This window comes from Phascolarctos cinereus, unplaced genomic scaffold (genome assembly GCF_003287225.1).
Source record: "Phascolarctos cinereus isolate Bilbo 61053 unplaced genomic scaffold, phaCin_HiC Scaffold_8;HRSCAF=390, whole genome shotgun sequence".
Taxonomy (NCBI): Eukaryota; Metazoa; Chordata; class Mammalia; order Diprotodontia; family Phascolarctidae; genus Phascolarctos; species Phascolarctos cinereus.
Genome location: NW_027556291.1, coordinates 76949196 through 76966047, shown reverse-complemented (window position 1 = coordinate 76966047; position 16852 = coordinate 76949196). Strand labels below are relative to the sequence as shown.

Genomic DNA, 16852 nt, shown 5'->3' with positions numbered 1-16852 from the left:
CCTGGCCTTTAAAGAGATTGCACTCTCCTGCTGAGGAGCAGGAGGCAGTGACCCAAGCTTCTTGTGTTGGGAGCCTAGGTATTGGTCACTGGCTTTGTGTGCTGGGGCCTCTGATGTTGGCAGCTGGAGGCTATAGGGTTCTGGCAGCTTACCTTGTGTTGGGCTGGAATCAGCAAGGCTGGAACTGTAGGGCAACTCTAGGTTGCCTGCTTTTCCTTTCCTTTCACTTTCTTCAGCTCCTTTCAGATGGATGTTGCAGGGGTATTTATCCACCTGGGGCCCTTTGTAGTGCTGCTTCCCTTATTTTTGCTGAGGCACTGGGAGACCTATTTGCTGTAGAATGCAAGGAACCTGGTGGTTTTCTGAGCTGGTTTCCACCCATTCCCCAGCCCTCACTGAGGCACTCAGGGGTCCAGGTGTTGGTGTTTGCCCTTTCTACCACCTGGGTTTCAGGATCTCCTCCTGGTATGCTGAGGTGGGGCTTTCCACTAGCTTATTGGGATGTCCCCTGTTCAGTACTGATCCCCTTCCCCCAGGGCAAGAGGGGCCTTTCCCATTAATCCCTCAAACTACCTGGGCTACTGGACTGCTGCACCCCATCTTTCTTCTGGTTCAGCTGTTCCAGGGTTTTTTGTGGGGTGTTATTTTCTGGGCTTTCAGAGGTTGATACGGGAGAGTGAGAGTGACTTAGTTTTTACTCCGCCACCTTGGCTCCTGGAAGTGGAAGTCCCAAGAGGAATTTTCTTAATCAAATAGGTAGTAAATACAATAACATAGGAGAATGTCAAAGTGTCAATTGAAATTATAGAACCAGGATATCAGTTTTTAACATAGCACATGTCCATAAAATACCAAGATAAGAAAAATCCCATTATATCTAGGCATCTTAGTGGTCCTAAGTAGAAGAATGCTGGTCTGCTTCATCTGGTCCTGTAGTAGCTGACAGAGGAAGGGGCATTTTGAGTTCACTCAGAAAATAAAGAAAAGCATGTCTATAATTTGGGGCATTTCTTGTGGTTGATTGGTTCAGGCTTTGGCCCTTATTGGGTTCAAATGATCTTAAATGATTATCAATGGTTATCACGTTCCTTCATAAAATGGCTCAAGGCCATTCCTTCTGCAACTTTTGGTTAGCTGAAAGCCTGTTTTCTATTAATATGAACAATTCCCTGACCAAAGCCTGTCCCATGGGATGTGAAAATCTACTTCAGGCCTCAAACAAGCCTTAGCTAAGAAGCCAGAGGGAGCATCTCAACTGTCCCTGACTCCTTGGAGGGTGGGATGATCAGGAAACCCATGGGAACTGAAAAGGTCGCAGAGAGGGAAAGATAAGCATGGCAGACATAGAGAGCAGTTGTGGGTGCAGAACAGACAAACAGAAAAACAGATAGAGAGAGCCACAGGATATACCATTTCCTTCTTGACTACTAAAAACCTGTTTTTGGCCCTCAGGAGACCAAAAGAGGTGTGGGGAGAGGCCACAGCAGAGAAACTGTTGCACAGGAGCACTCTAGAGTTCAAGCCACGCCCCTTTCTCCCTGGGTAGGTAGGTACTTCTGCTCAGGTGCAGCAGCAGGAGGAGGCCTGTGCAGGCATGGTTGCCACAGATTGGGGTCTGGGCCTGCTGGTGGTTTTGGGCTGAGTAGTATTTGGGCTCAAGTGGTTCTGAGGTGGAGGGGATCTGTGTGGTGGTGGAAAGAGTATCCAGATGGAAAACCATGTGCCATGCCATGCTCAGACTAGTGAAATTGAGGTCCAATGTCAACTTCATGGTGGGACATAAGGGCAAGAGTGCATTGCTGACAGCTCTCCTTGGTCTTGGCAGAAAATAGCTGAATCATCTTTCAGAGAGTTTGTGAAAGATGGAGATGCTATAAAATAATTTTTCATAGTTTGATTGGTATTGCACTGAATAAGCAAACTTGTTTAGGTAGAATTGTCATTTTTTTTTATTATATTGGTTCAGCCTACCCATGAGCAATGAATAGTTCTCCAGGTGTTTAGTTCTGACTTTATTTGAGTGAAGTGTTGTGTAATTGTGTTCATATAGTTCCTGGGTCTGTCTTGGCAGGTAGTATTTTATATTGTTTAGCTATTTTAAATGAAGTTTCTCTTTCTATCTCTTATTGCTGGTAAGCTGCAGAAATACTGATGATGTATTTTATATCTTGCAATTTTGCTAAACTTGTTCATTATTTCAATTAGTGTTTTAGTTGATTCTTTAGTATTCTCTAAGTCTACCATTATATCATCTGCAAAGAGTGAGTTTTGTTTCCTTGCTGCTTATTCTAATTCTTTCAGTTTTTTCTTCTGTTATTGCTGTAGCTAATATTCACAACACAATATTGAGTAATGGTGGTAATAATTGGCATCCTTGCTTCACCTCTGATCTTATTGGGAAGACTTATCCCCATTACAGCTAATGCTTGCTGATGGTTTTAGAGAGATATTACTTATCATTTTAAGGAAAGCTCCATTTATTCCTATGCTCTCTAGTTGTTTTGTTGTTGTTTTTAATCAGAACTAGTATTGTGTTTTGTCAAAAGCTTTTTCTGCATCTACTGAGATAATCATATGATTTCTGTTGGTCTTGTTATTGATATAGTCAATTATGCTCATAGTTTTCCTAATATTAAACCAGCACTGTATTCTTGGTATAAATCCAATCTGCTCATAGTGCATGATCCCTGTGATATATTACTGTAATTTCATTGCTGGTATTTTATTTAAAATTTTTGCTTTAATATTAAGGAAATTGATCAATAGTTTTCTCTGTTTTTGCTTTTCCTGGTTTAAATATTCAGTGCAATATTTGTGTTGTAAGAGAAATTTGGTAGGACTCCACCTATTTTTCCCAAATATTTAAAATAGCATTGGGGTTAATTATTCTTTAAGTTTTTGGTAGAATTCCCTTGTGAATCCATCTGGCCCTGGAGATTTTTTCTTATGAGTTCATTGATGTCTTGTTCAATTTCTTTTTATTTTTAAAAATGTTTTGTCTACTTATTTATTTGTAGTTTTCAAGATTCACTTCTATAAGATTTTGAGTTCTAAATTTCCTCCTCTCTCTCCCCTCCCCCCTCCCTAAGAAGACACATAATATGATATAGGTTATACATGTAAATTCATATCAAACATATTTCCACATTCACATGTTGTAAAGAAAAATCAGAATAAAAGGGGAAAAAACTATGAGAAATTAAAAAAAATTAAAAAGGGAGCAAATAGTATGCCTCAATCTGCATTCAGACTCCATAGTTCCTTATCTGGATATGGATAGCATTTCCCATCATGTGTCTTTTGGAATTGTTTTAGATCATTGCATTGCTCTGAAGAGCCAAGTCTATCAAACTGTCATTGCACAATGTTGCTATTACTGTGTACACTGTTCTCCTGGTTCTGCTCATTTTGGTCAGCATCAGTTCATGTCTTTCCAGGTTTTTCTAAAATCCACCTGCTCAGCATTTAATATGAAAAAATAATATTCCATTACATTCATATACCACAACTTGTTAAGCCATTCCCCAATTGATGGGCATCCCCTCAATTTCCAATTCTTGGACTCCACAAAAAGAGTTGATATGAATATTTTTATACATGTGGGTCCTTTTTCCTTTTTTAATGATCTCTTTGGGATACAGATCTAGTAGTGGTATTGCTGGATCAAAGGGTATGAATGGTTTTATAGCCCTTTGGGCATAGTTGCAAATTACTCTCCAGAATGGTTGGATTAGTTCCCAACTCCATCAACAATGCATTAATATTCCACTTTTCCCACATCTCCAACATTGATCATTTTCCTGTTTTGTCATGTTAGCTAATCTGATAGGTGTGATGTGGTACCTCAGAGTCGTTTTGATTTGCATTTCTCTAATCAATAGTGATTTAGAACACTTTTCCATATGACTATAGATAGCTTTAATTTCTTCACCTGAAAACTGCCTGTTCATACCCTTTGACCATTTATCAATTGGGGAATGACTTTCGTATTTTTATAAATTTGATTCAGTTCTCTATATATTTTAGAAATGAGGCCTTTATCAGAGACACTGGTTGTAAAAATTGTTTCCTCAGCTTTCTGCTTCCCTTATAATCTTGGATACATTGGCTTTGTTTGTGCAAAAGAAAAATAATAATTTAATGTAATCAAAATTATCCATTTTGCATTTCATAATGTTCTTTATCTCTGGTTTGGTCATAAATTCTTCCCTTCTCCATAGATCTGACAGGTAAACTATTCTTTGCTCTCCTAATTTAATTATACTTACTCCTGATTTACTTATGTCTAAATCATGTACCCATTTTGACCTTATCTTAGTATATGGTGTAAGATGCCTGTGCCTACTTTCTGCTATACTGTTTTCCAGTTTTCATCAAATAGTGAGTTCTTATCCCAGAAGCTGGAATCTTTGAGCCTATCAAACAGTAGATTACTGCAGTCATTGACTACTGTGTCTTGTATACCTAACCTACTCCACTGATCCATCATTCTATTTCTTAGCCAGTACCGAGTAGTTTTGATGATTGCTGCCTTATAATGCAATTTTAAATCTGGTATGACTAATCTACTTTCCCTTGCATTTCTTTTCATTAATTCCCTGATATTCTGGACCTTTCATTCTTCCAGATGAATTTTGTTATTTTTTCTAGCTCTATAAAATAATTTTTCATAGTTTGATTGTTATGGCACTAAGTAAATTAATTTAGGTAGAATGGTCATTTTTATTATATTAGTTTGGCCTAGCCATGAGCAACTGACATTCTTCCAGTTATTTAGATCTGACTTCATTTGTGGGAAAAGTGTTTTGTAATTAGTTTTCTGGGGTTTGTCTTGGCAGGTAGACTCCAAAATGTTTTATACTATCTAGTTACTTTAAATGGAATTTATCTCCTGCTGCTGGGCTTTGTTAGTAATAAATAGACATGCCAATGATTTATGTGGGTTTATTTTATATACTGTAACTTTGCTAAAGTTGTTAATTATTTCAAATAGTTTTTTTAGTCGATTCTCTAGGATTCTCTAAGTGTACAGTCATATCATCTGCAGAGTGATAGTTTTGTTTTTTCATTGTCTATTCTAATTCCTTCAATTTATTCTTATTCTCTTATAGCTAAATCTAACATTTCTAGTACAATATTGAATAATAGTGGTGATAATGGACATCCTTCTTTCACTGTGATCTTATTGGAAATGCTTCTAGCTTATCCCCATTACATATAATGCTTGCTGATGGTTTTAGATAGATGCTACTTAACATGTTAAGGAAAATGCCATTGATTCCTACGCTCTCTAGTGTTTTTTAAGAGGAATGGGTGTTATATTTTGTCAAAACCCTTTTCTGCAACTATTGAGATAATCATATGATTTCTGTTAATTTTGTTATTGATATGGTCAATTATACTGATAGTTTTCCTAATATTGAACCAGCCCTGCATTCCTGGTATAAATCCCACCTCGTCACAGTGTATTATCCTCAAGATAAGTTGCTGTAATCTCTTTGCTAATATTTTATTTAAAATTTTTGCATCTACATTCATTAGGGAAATTGGTTTATAATTTTCTTTGTTTTGGCTCTTCCCAGTTTAGGTATCAGCACCATATTTATATCATAAAAAGAATATGGTAGGACTCCTCCTTTGCGTATTTTTCCAAATAGTTTATATAGTAATGGAATTAATTGTTCTTTAAATGTTTGGTAGATTTCACCTCTAAATCCATCTAGCCCTGGCGATTTTTTCTTATGGAATTCACCAAAGGCTTGTACAATTTCTTGTTCTGAAATGGGGTTATTTAAGTATTTCATTTCCTCTTCTGTAACTCTGGGCAATTTATATTTGTGTAAATAGTCATCCATTTCACTTAGATTGTCAGGTTTATTGGCATACAGTTCAGCAAAATAGCTCCTAACTATTGTTTTAATTTCCTCTTCCTTGGTGGTGAATTCACCTTTTTCATTTTTGATACTGGGAATTTAGTTTTCTTCTTATTTTTTTTAAATCAAATTAACCAAAAAATTATCTATTTTATTGGTTTTTTTCCATTAAAAACAGCTCTTAGTTTTATTTATTAGTTCAATAGTTTTCTTAATTTCAATTTTCTTAATTTCACTTTTGGTTTCCAGTATTTCTAACTTGAGGATTTTTAAATTGTTCTTTTTCTAGCTTTTTTAATTGCATGGCCAATTCATTGATCTCCTCTTTCTCTCTTTTATTCATGTAAGCATTTACAGACATAAAATTTCCCCTAAGAGCCACTTTGGCTGCATCCCACAAGCTTCGGTATGTTGTCTCATTATTGTCATTCTCTTGGATGAAGTTACTGATTGTTTCTATGATTTGTTGTTTGACCCATTCATTCTTTAGGATTAGATTACTTATTTTCCTATTAATTTTTAGTCTATCTTTCCATGGCCCTGTATTATATATAATTTTTATTGCATCACGATCTGAAAAGGATGCATTTAATATTTCTGCCTTTCTGTATTGGATTGTAAGATTTTAATGCTCTGGTATATGGTCAATTGGTGTGTAAGTGCCATGTACTGCTGAAAAAAAGATACATTCATTTCTATCCCCATTCAATTTTCTCCAGAGGTCTACCATATCTAACTTTTCTAAAATTCTATTCATGGGGGCAGCTAGGTGGCACAGTGGATGGAGCATTGGCCCTGAAGTCAGAAGGACCTGAGTTTAAATCAGACCTCAGACCAAACACTTGACACTTACTAGCTGTGTGACCCTGGGCAAGTCCCTTAACCCCAATTGCCTAAAAAAAAATTTTAAAAATTAAAAATAAAATTCTATTCATGTCCTTAACTTCTTTTTTATTTATTTTGTGGTATGATTTATCTAGTTCTGAGAGGGGGAGATTGAGGTCCCAAAGTAGTATAGTTTTGCCATCTATTTTTTCCTGTAACTCCCTTAATTTCTCCTCTAAGAATCTGGATGCTATATCACTTGGTGCATGTATGTTTTGAATTTATATTACTTCATTGTCTGTGGTGCCTTTTAGCAGGATGTAGTTTCCTTCCTTAACTCTTTTGATTGGATCTAATTTTGCTTTTTTATTTTTGATCAAGATTGTCACCTCTGCTTTTTTTTTTTTGGTTACTTCAGCTGAAGCATAATATAATCTATTCAGGGCTTTAACCTTTACTCTGTGTGTATCCCTCTGCTTCAAATGTGTTTCTTGTAAACAACATATTGTAGGATTTTGTTTTTTAATCCACTCTGCTATCCACTTCCATTTTATAGGAGAGTTCATCCCATTCACCTTCACACTTATGATTACCAATGGTGTCTTTCTCTCCATCCTATTCCCTTTCCCTTTTCACCAGTTTGTGCTTTTCTTGCTCCTTGCTCCTTTTCCTTCCTCACCAGTGTTTTGCTTCTGACCACTGCCTCCCTTGATCTGCTGCCCTCCCTTCTATCAGCCCTCTCCCTTTTCTTTCCCCTTTCTCCTATTTCTTCCCTCCCTTTTACCCTCCCTTCTGTCCACCCCTCCCTTTTCTTTCCCCTTTCCCCTCCTACTTCCTATACAGTAAGATAGATTTCTATATCCAATTGAGTGTGTACATTATTCCCTCTTTGAGCCAAATCTGATGAGAGTAAGATTCAGTCAATGCTCACCTCCCTCTTTCCCTCTACTGTAACAGGTCTTTGCACCTCTTCCTGTGATGTAATTTACCATTTTCTGCCTCCTCCTGTCTCTTCTCCCAATACAATCCTTTTTTTATCACCTAATTTATTTTTTATCATCACATCAAAGTCAACTTATACCCACATACTCTGTCTACGTATACCCCTTCTAATTGTTGTAATAAAGATGCAGTTCTGAAGAGTCACAAGTATCATCTTCCCATGTAGGGATGTAAACAGTTTAACCTTATTGAATAATATTTTTTTTCTTTCCTGTTTACCTTTTTATGCTTCTCTTGAGTCGTGTATTTGAAGATTGATTTTTCTGTTCAGTTCTGTCATTTTTTTAAAAAATCAGGAATGATTGAAAGTCCCTTATTTCATCAAATGTATATCTTTTCCCCTGAAAGATTATACAAATTTTTTGCTGAATAGTTGATTTTTGATTTAAGCTCCTTTGCCTTACAGAATATACTCCAGGCCCTGCAATCCTTTTTATGTAGAAGCTACTAAGTCCTGCATAATCCTGACTCTGATTCCATATTTAAATTGTTTATTTCTGGCTGCTTGCAGTACTTTCTCCTTGACCTGGTAGTTTTGGAATTCGTCTATAATATTCCTTGGAGTTTTCCTTTTGAGATCCCTTTCAGGAGGTGATTGGTAGATTTTTTCAATGACTATTTTGCCCTCTGGTTCTAGTACCTCACTGCAGTTTTCCTTGATAATTTCTTGAAAGATGTTGTCCAGGTTGCTTTTTTTTTAATCAAGGTTTTCAAACAGTCCAATAATTCTTAAATTATCTCTCTGAGATCTATTTTCCAGGTATTTTTTTTTCAATGAGGTATTTCACATTTTCTTCTATTTTTTCATTCTTTTGATTTTTTTTTTTTATTCTTGATCTCTCATAGGGTCATTAGCTTCCACTTGCCCAATTCTAATTTTTAAGAAATTATTTTCTTGGCAAATCAAAATAATTTGTGGTACTACATGACACCTATCAGATTGGCCAACATGAAAAAGATAAATGTTGGAGAAGATATAAGAAAAGTGGAACACTAATGCATTGTTGGTGGAGTTGTGAATGATCCAACCATTCTGGAAAGCAATTTAGAACTATGCCCAAAGGGCTATAAAACCATGCATATCCTTTGACCAGCAATACCACTTCTGGGTCTGTATTCCAAAGAGATCATAAAAAAGGGAAAAAGGACTCACATGGACAAAAATATTTATAGCAGCTCTTTTTGTGGTGGCCAAGATTTGGAAATTGAGAGGATGTCCATCAATTGGGGAATGGCTGAACAAGTTGTGGTATATGAATGTAATCAAACATTATTGTTCCATAAGAAATGATGAGCAGGTAGATTTCAGAAAAACCTGGAAAGACTTACATGAACTGATGCTGAGTGATGTGAGCAGAACAAGGAGCACATTGTATACAGTAAAAGCAATATTATGCAATGACTAACTTTGATAGAATTAGCTCTTCTCAGCAATGCAAGGATCTAAGACAACTCCAAAAGACTCATGATGGAAAATTTTATCCACATCCAGAAAAAGAACTATGGAGTCTGAATGCAGTTTAAAGCATACTATTTGCTCTCTTTTTTTGTTTGTTTCTTCTTTCTTGTGGTTCCTCCCATTGATTCTAATTCTTTTTTACAAGATGACTAATGTGAAAATATGTTTAATATGAATGTATGTGTAAAGCCTATATCAAATTGCACCTGTTTTGGGGTGGGGGGTGAGAAGGGAGAGAAAATTTGGAACTCAAAATCTTATGAAAATGAATGTTGAAAACTAAAAATAAATTAATATTTTAAAAAAGAAATTCTTTTCTTTACTTAGCTTTTGTACCTCCTTTTCTATTTGTCCAGTTTTTACTTTTTAAGGAGTTGTTTTCTTCAGTCAACTTTTGTCCTTCCTTTTCCAAGCTATTGACTTCTCTTTTGCATACCTCTCATTTCTTTTCCCAATTTTTCTTCTACCTCTTTTATTTGACTTTTAAAATCCTTCTTGAGCTCTTCCAAGAAGGTTTTTTGGGCTTGAGACCAATTCATATACCCCTTTGTGGTTTCAGATGTAGGTATATCAGCAGTGTTATCATCTTCTGAGTTTGTATTTTGATCTTACCTGTCACCATAAAAGCTCTCAATGGTCAATGTTCATTTTTGCTTCTTGTTCATCCTGTTTGCCTATTTTCTGGCTTTTAAAGCTAAGCTCTCCTGCTAGAGCCCAGGGGGCACTGTCCCAAGCTTCTTGTGATGGGGGCCAGGGGCCTGTTCACTAGCTTTGTGCCCTGGGGTATCAGCTGCTGGCCACTGGAGACTGTATGGTTTCTGGCAGCTTACCTGGTGCTGAGCTGGGGTCCTAGTGGTGGTGTCTGACATGTGCTGAGGCCAGGGTTCCTGATGCCCACCCAGGGCTGCACCTGTGCATGTGTTGGTTCTCCAAGATGGAGTCTGCTGGTTTCCCTGGCTGTGCGAAGGCACGTGGGGGGGGGGCCCTGGCATTGGTGTTTGCCTGCTCCGCTGCACTGGGGCTCATGATCTCCTGCTGGTTTGGTGAGGTGGACCCTGCAGCTGGTTTGCTGGCATGCCACCTGTCCGGGATTGGGCTCCCCTTTTACCTGAGTGATACAGACCTGTTTTGCCAATCCCCTAAGTCTTCTGGACCAAAAGACCATTCTACCCCATTTTTTCTGCTGGGGGTTGATAGAGGGTAGGGAGATTGGGGGAGGAGTAATCGGAAGCAAACACTTCTGAGAAGGGACAGGGTCAAAAGAGAGAATAGAATAAATGGGGGGTGGGACAGGATGAAGGGAAATATGCTTAGTTTTTTACAACATGACTACTATGGAAGTGTTTTGCATGACTACACATGTATAACCTGTATTGAGTTGCTTGTCTTCTCAATGAGAGTGGATGGGGAGGAAGGGAGAAAATTTGGAATCCAGTTTTAAAAACAAATGTTAAAAATTATTTTCACATGCAACTGGGAAATAAGACACAGACAATGGACTATAGAAATCTATCCTGCCCTACAGGAAAACTGAAGGGGAAGGGGATAAAAGAAGGTGGAGGGGGGAGATAGAAGGGAGGGCAGATTAGGGGAAGGGGTATTCAGAATGCATGCCATCCTGGGGTGGGAGGAGGGAAAAGATGGGGAGAAAATTTGGAACTCAAAATATTGTGGAAGTGAATGTTGAAAACTAAAAATAAATTAATTAATACTTTTAAAAAAATGAAAAGAACACAATGAATAAAATAAATATCTTCATCTAGCAAATTAGGAGGCAATGGAAGGCAACTGCTGCTATTAATGTCAAATTGTTTTTTCCCTTTCTGGCTTAAGTCCTGTGGAATCTTAAAATGTGACAACTGATAGGTAGTCCTACTCAGGAGCACTTCTGGACACCTTTGACAATTTTATGCATATATCAAACCTTAAGTGTAAAGACCCTGCTTCCCTGCACACATTTTCTAGATAAATGAAAACTAGCTGTTCTTCTTAGGTTATGACTTAAAAATTATTGTAATTCCATCCTTTCCACTATCCCCTTTCTCTGCTGTGTAAAAGCCAAATGAGAATCAGTTTTTCACCTCTTGAGCCCAGAAGTGCAGGGGATGTGGTCAATGCCACTTGTCTTTGTCTACCTGATCCAGAATGTTAAGCACATGACAGAGAAGTTGGCTTTCCTGAGCCAACAACTGTGGACCTCAGAAACAACGTTGAGGGGGGCAGCTAGGTGGTGCAGTGGATAAAGCACCGGCCCTGAAGTCAGGAGGACCTGAGTTCAAATCCGGTCTCAGACCAAACACTTGACACTTAGTAGCTGTGTGACCTGGGCAAGTCACTTAACCCCAATTGCCTGAAAGCAAAAACAAAGAAAAAAGAAACAGTGTTGAGAGGGGCATTGAGCTGGGGTAGTTTAAATGAAGTAATCAGTTTCCATCTGTTCCTTGTTCTCCTGGGACCTAGTGACAAAGAAAAGAGGCATCTTGATGTATTTTCTCACCTCCCTGAAGGAACAGTGCAGAATCCCTTTGTGCGTTAGTATGCTCATCTGCTCTATCTAGGAATAGCCACTTTGAGGACAGGGATAATTATGCCACATAATTAATGCTGAATTTCTAACACTTGGGTGACACTGTCCAAATGAGCAATCACTACTTCTAAATATACAGGAGACTTGTAGTCACATCTGCTTTTAAGTCATTTTTAATAAAGTCTGAAGTCTGAGGTGAGGTTAGTTCTTCTAATGAATGTCAAGTGACTGGCAGATGGTCTGCTGTGAAATGATTACCACATTTTACATTTCAAGCAGATAAGCAAGTCAGAACAGCAGAGGACACGAGTACTCTGTATCCCACACTGGTGGAACACCCCTTCTGATGTGACTTTGGATTCAGCATGGATACAATGGGGTGCTGTTGTCTGCTAAAGAACTTGGAAAGCATGGTGCTGCTGCTGCTTCACATGGCATGTCACTGTCCCCTTTGCTGGTCCTTAACATGCTAAAACCCAACAACACTGTCTGACTTAATAACCCGCTAGAGACATATAGTATAAATTTAAAGTACAGTTATTACTTTTTAAGAGACTGTGGGACCTCTGCCAATCAGCTGATCTGAGACCAGAAGTCTTCCTAAGGGACTGTGTGCCAGAAGCCTGCTCTTTCTTCTGCTCAGGGCTGGCCTTTCTGATGTTTTGGCCATTTCTCCTTTCGGTTACACAGATGACATCTTTGGAGAACAAAGAGCACTGACTCTCATAGTCACAGCAATCCTTAGAGCCCAAGCCCAGTGGGCTGGTCCCTCTCTGCAGGGGTCTGCATCTTCTGAGGAGGTCACTGTCAACCAGAGGGAGGTGAGTTGCCCATTTCATGGGTTTATCTCTAGCTTCTCCTGGTGAAATATTACTTATTAGTCAAAGAACAAAGCTCATCACACTACAATTCAATGCCACCATATGACTTTCTTTTAAAATCACCTGTGTATCCACAATCCATAAGCATTCTTTTTTTTGGGGGGGGGTTCCAATTGAGAAATTTATTTAAACAGATCAAATAAAACAGGTGCCTCCTTGTCTCTGCACTTAGAAGAACGTGTTGGGCTTCTTGGTAGTAAAGTGTGGTTTGTGCTGGAGACGCAGAACTCTGTGGGGCAGAGGGAACTTGATTTTGGAGTCATGAAACTGCTTGACTGCAGGCCGGTGGCACTTGCTAGCAGGAATTTCTTCCACTTTCATGATCGGGATGGAGTGGGCCCGGGCACGGTGATGGGCTCCCATATCTCGGTAGCACTGAGTGATGGCATCAGCAGTGGTCAGGTCCCTGCACTCCCTGTACATGTTGTGGGTTCCACTCCTGGAACTGTAGCGCAGCCAGATGCCAAAGTTTTTCACCCTAAGAGGGGACTTTTCAAAGACCTGTCCACAGTATACAATTTCTCCAGAAGACTTCTTCATCTTTTTCAAGGTGCCCGAGGCCTTCATGGTGCTGCCGCCTCACTTCCCGCCAACCCCCAAAAGCCATAAGCATTCTTGATTTACCTATTAGCACCTAACACTTTGTTGCTTTATTTCAGTGAAAAAATATTGTTTTCATTTCCAGGAAATAGGCCATGCCATGTTCTTGCTTTCACCAGGTTTCCCATGATAATTGACTTAGTATAAAATGAAGGTATGAATTCCTTTCTTTCTACAAAAACACTTTTCTGAGTCTCCCTTGAGTTTGCTCCATCTGCCCAAAAGGCATGATCTTCAGCCTAACATTTAGTACCTGCCTCTGAAGCTTCTGTGGACAAGGCTAGGCTGAACTAACCACTTAGCCTCAGCTAGGCCCTGATAGTTCCAGGTAGGCAACTTGACGTTTCCCCACTAGGGGAAATGCAAGAAAATAAGTGGTGAATTTCAAGGTTAGAATAAAAACAACAATTCACACTTTTTTCCTTTACCCTGCTTGCCTTGTTTCCTGATATGAACACTGTGTGTGCTGGGGCTAATTTATGAGGACTTAGCCATTGGGCGGGTCAACAGCCTCCATCATTTCAAAATGAAAGAGTCCAGGCAACTCAGAGAGTGCTAACGGGTCATAGATGGAAGAGCTCGTTGGCCCAGAGCTCCTGGGACAGTCTGTAATTCTACATTGCTTGGCTGAGCTGGGTCCATGGAATACTGATGGGGGGAGGATAGTCTTGCTGGGGGAGGGGCAGCAGCACTTGACAGCTCACAAGTTGGATAAAAGAATGGTAATGTGGTGGGGGGGGCTGTTGATGGTTGTGGTGGCTGCTGCTGCAAGCTGTGATGACAGCAGAGGACGAGAGTTGGAAACCTGGGAGGAGGGCAAGGATTATAGCTGCAGTTTACAGTATTGGCTAAGGAAGGGACCATATTCCATTTGCTCTGAGGAAGGTTCTAGGACTGGGCTTAGTGACTGGGCCAGGCTGAACTCAGGTGGCTGCGATGGAGGATTGCAGAGCTGTTCCTGGTGGGGAAGTGGCAGCTGTTGGTTTGGCCTTGGGTAGGAATTCTTTGCTATCTGCATCTGGTTAAAATACTCCCACATCTAGGACTGCTTCTGGAGGAAGAGTCACTTCTGATGGAGTCTGTTTTCCTGCAACTGCTGTTCCAGGCTCTGAGGAGGGTCCTTACAGTAGAGTTAGCAGGTGTTCTGTGCTTTGGACAGGAAACTAGGTTTCTGGAGTCCATGCTGCAGGTACTGGGTCTTTAGGTTTTGCCATCTAGACAGTTGTGGATGCACAGTGTTAGGGAAAATAGGCATTTTCCTGTGGCTGAGTGGCTTCCTCTTGTGAGGCACTGATGATAAGGTCTTGGAGCTGAGGAGCAGCTGATGCTAAGCTAGGTTCTGCCTCTGACCCCATCATATAGCAACTGGACTTTGCTCAGTTCAAGAATTCCTTTGGTTAGAGCCAGATTCTGAAGGTGTTGTCTAAATGCTACAAGCCCTTGTATGAGAGAGAATCTGATATCCTTTGGCCTTCTCTGAAGCTTATAGAGGACCTGTTGTGAGCCTCTTGTCTCTGTAAGCTTGTCACTTGCATTGCTGGATTGGCAGGTCATATGCTTATGAAAAGAGGTTTTAAGTGGTGTATAGTCTGATTGGCCAACATAATGTTCTTTAGGTTGTCCTCTAGAAAGTTCAGATCCCTCTGAATGGATCCCATGTCATACTCAGAATCCACACTGCCAAAGTAGGGGTGGTAGTTCACAGAAAAGACTTTTCCTGTGCCAGGCATCATGACTAGCCAATTGGTCACTTCTGTTGGTGTGTGACATCTCTGCCCACAGCTAGCTGATTGAAGCATTTGCATGGCTGAGGTCTTGCTCAGACTCTCCTGTCTGTATTCCTTCATCAATGGAAGTCTCCATCATATTCTGCAGTGACTGGCATCCTTTTCTTATCATTATGGGAGGTACTGGGTCCAGCAGACAGTCATTCACTTTTGGTGTATCAACTCAATCCTTCCTCTATGAATGTTGCCTCGGCCTGGCATCTAGAATTTGTGAGAGTTCAGCCTTTCCACCAATAAATAATAGATAGTGGGGGGGCAGAGCCAAGATGGTGGAGTGAAAGCAGTGACTTGCTTGAGCTCTCCCCGAAACCCCTCCCAAATACCCATAAAAAAATGGCTCTAAACAAATTCTAAAGCAGCAGAACCCACAAAAAGACAGAGGAAAACAAATTTCCAGCCCAAGACAGTCTAGATGGTTGATTGGAAAGGCATATCGCGCTGGGAGGTGAGAGGAGTGCAGTTCGGCATTGGCGCGCAGGCCGCAGTGAACCTGGAGCAGGCCTCAGAGGAATGAATCACAGGCAACTGTGGTGGTTTCCAGACTCCTCAATCCACCAACCCCAAAGACAATTTAGAAGGTCAGTGGGAAAAGTCTGTTTCTGCGGTGCTGAGAGAGGAGCTAGCTCAGAGCCAGCTCCAGAGCGCAGAGCACAGGCTCCAGGGCAGTGGCTGCATTCTGAGCTTCCGGCCCACAGACTAAGGGGGAATCAAGTGGCTGATCAGAGGGGGACTGCAGGGATCTCTTTGCTGGTGCTGAGGCAGGAATCTCTTGCTTTGTCTGTACTTGGATCTGGGTCACAGTTCTGGGTGGCGGTCCTGGGGTGAGGAGAAGCACTGGCACGGTAGAGCTTGTAGTGGTGGTGGAGAGGAAACCCTCCTCACAATTCCAAGAGAGAAAAGACTGCTTGTGGCTGGTCACTCAAAGACCAGAGCACAGGCCAGGAAAAGAGTAAACACCTTGACCCTTATCATACCACCTTGGAAGAACTGAAAATTTACAGGTCCCTAGGTATCTCTGAAAACAGCTGTACAAACCCCTGAAGCTTGGGACAGTACGTTCCACATTGGAAGCAGACTCTTACCTTAACAAAGAGTTTAAAACTCAAGTAGTTGGTTGGGATCATGAGCAAACCTCGCAAAAAGAGTCAGACGATATTATTTTACTTTGGTGACAAAGAAGATGAAAACATACAACCAGAAGAAGACAACAAAGTTAAAGCTCCCACGTCCAAAGCCTCCAAGAAAAATATGAATCCATTCCAGGCCTTGAAGAGCTCAAAAGGGATTTTGAGAAGCAAGTAAGAGAAGCAGAGGAAAAACTGGGAAGAGAAATGAAAGTGATGCAAGAAAATCATGAAAAACAAGTCAACAGCTTGCTAAAGGAGACCCAAAAAAATACTGAAGAAAATAACACCTTAAAAAATAGCCTAACCCAAATGGCAAAAGAGGTCCAAAAAGCCAATGAGGAGAAGAATGCCCTAAAAAGAAAAATTGGCCAAATGGAAAAGGAAGTCCAAAAGATTACTGAAGAAAATACTTCCTTAAAAATTAGAATAGAGCAATTGGAAGATAGTGACTTTATGAGAAATCAAGACACAGTAGAACAAATCCAAAAGAATGAAAAATTAGAAAACAATGTGAAATATCTCATTGGAAAAACAACTGACCTGGAAAATAGATCCAGGAGAGAGAATTTAAAAATTATTGGACTATCTGAAAGCCATGATCAAAAAAAGAGCCTAGACATCATCTTTCAAGAAATTATCAAGGAAAACTGCCCTGATATTTTAGAACCAGAGGGCAAAATAGAAATTGAAAGAATCCACAGATCTCCCCTGAAAGAGATCCCCAAAGGAAAACTCCTAGGAATATTGTAGCCAAATTCCAGAGTTCCCAGG

General features: G+C 39.9%; 2 pseudogenes; both read right to left on the bottom strand.

Annotated features, from left to right (window-relative positions):
• Nucleotides 1-12735: 12735 nt before the first annotated feature.
• Nucleotides 12736-13134, bottom strand: LOC110203652 (large ribosomal subunit protein eL20 pseudogene; annotated as a pseudogene).
• A 520-nt stretch (nt 13135-13654) lies between these two features.
• On the bottom strand, nt 13655-15422 carry LOC110203651 (serine/threonine-protein kinase SIK2 pseudogene; annotated as a pseudogene).
• Nucleotides 15423-16852: the final 1430 nt, after the last annotated feature.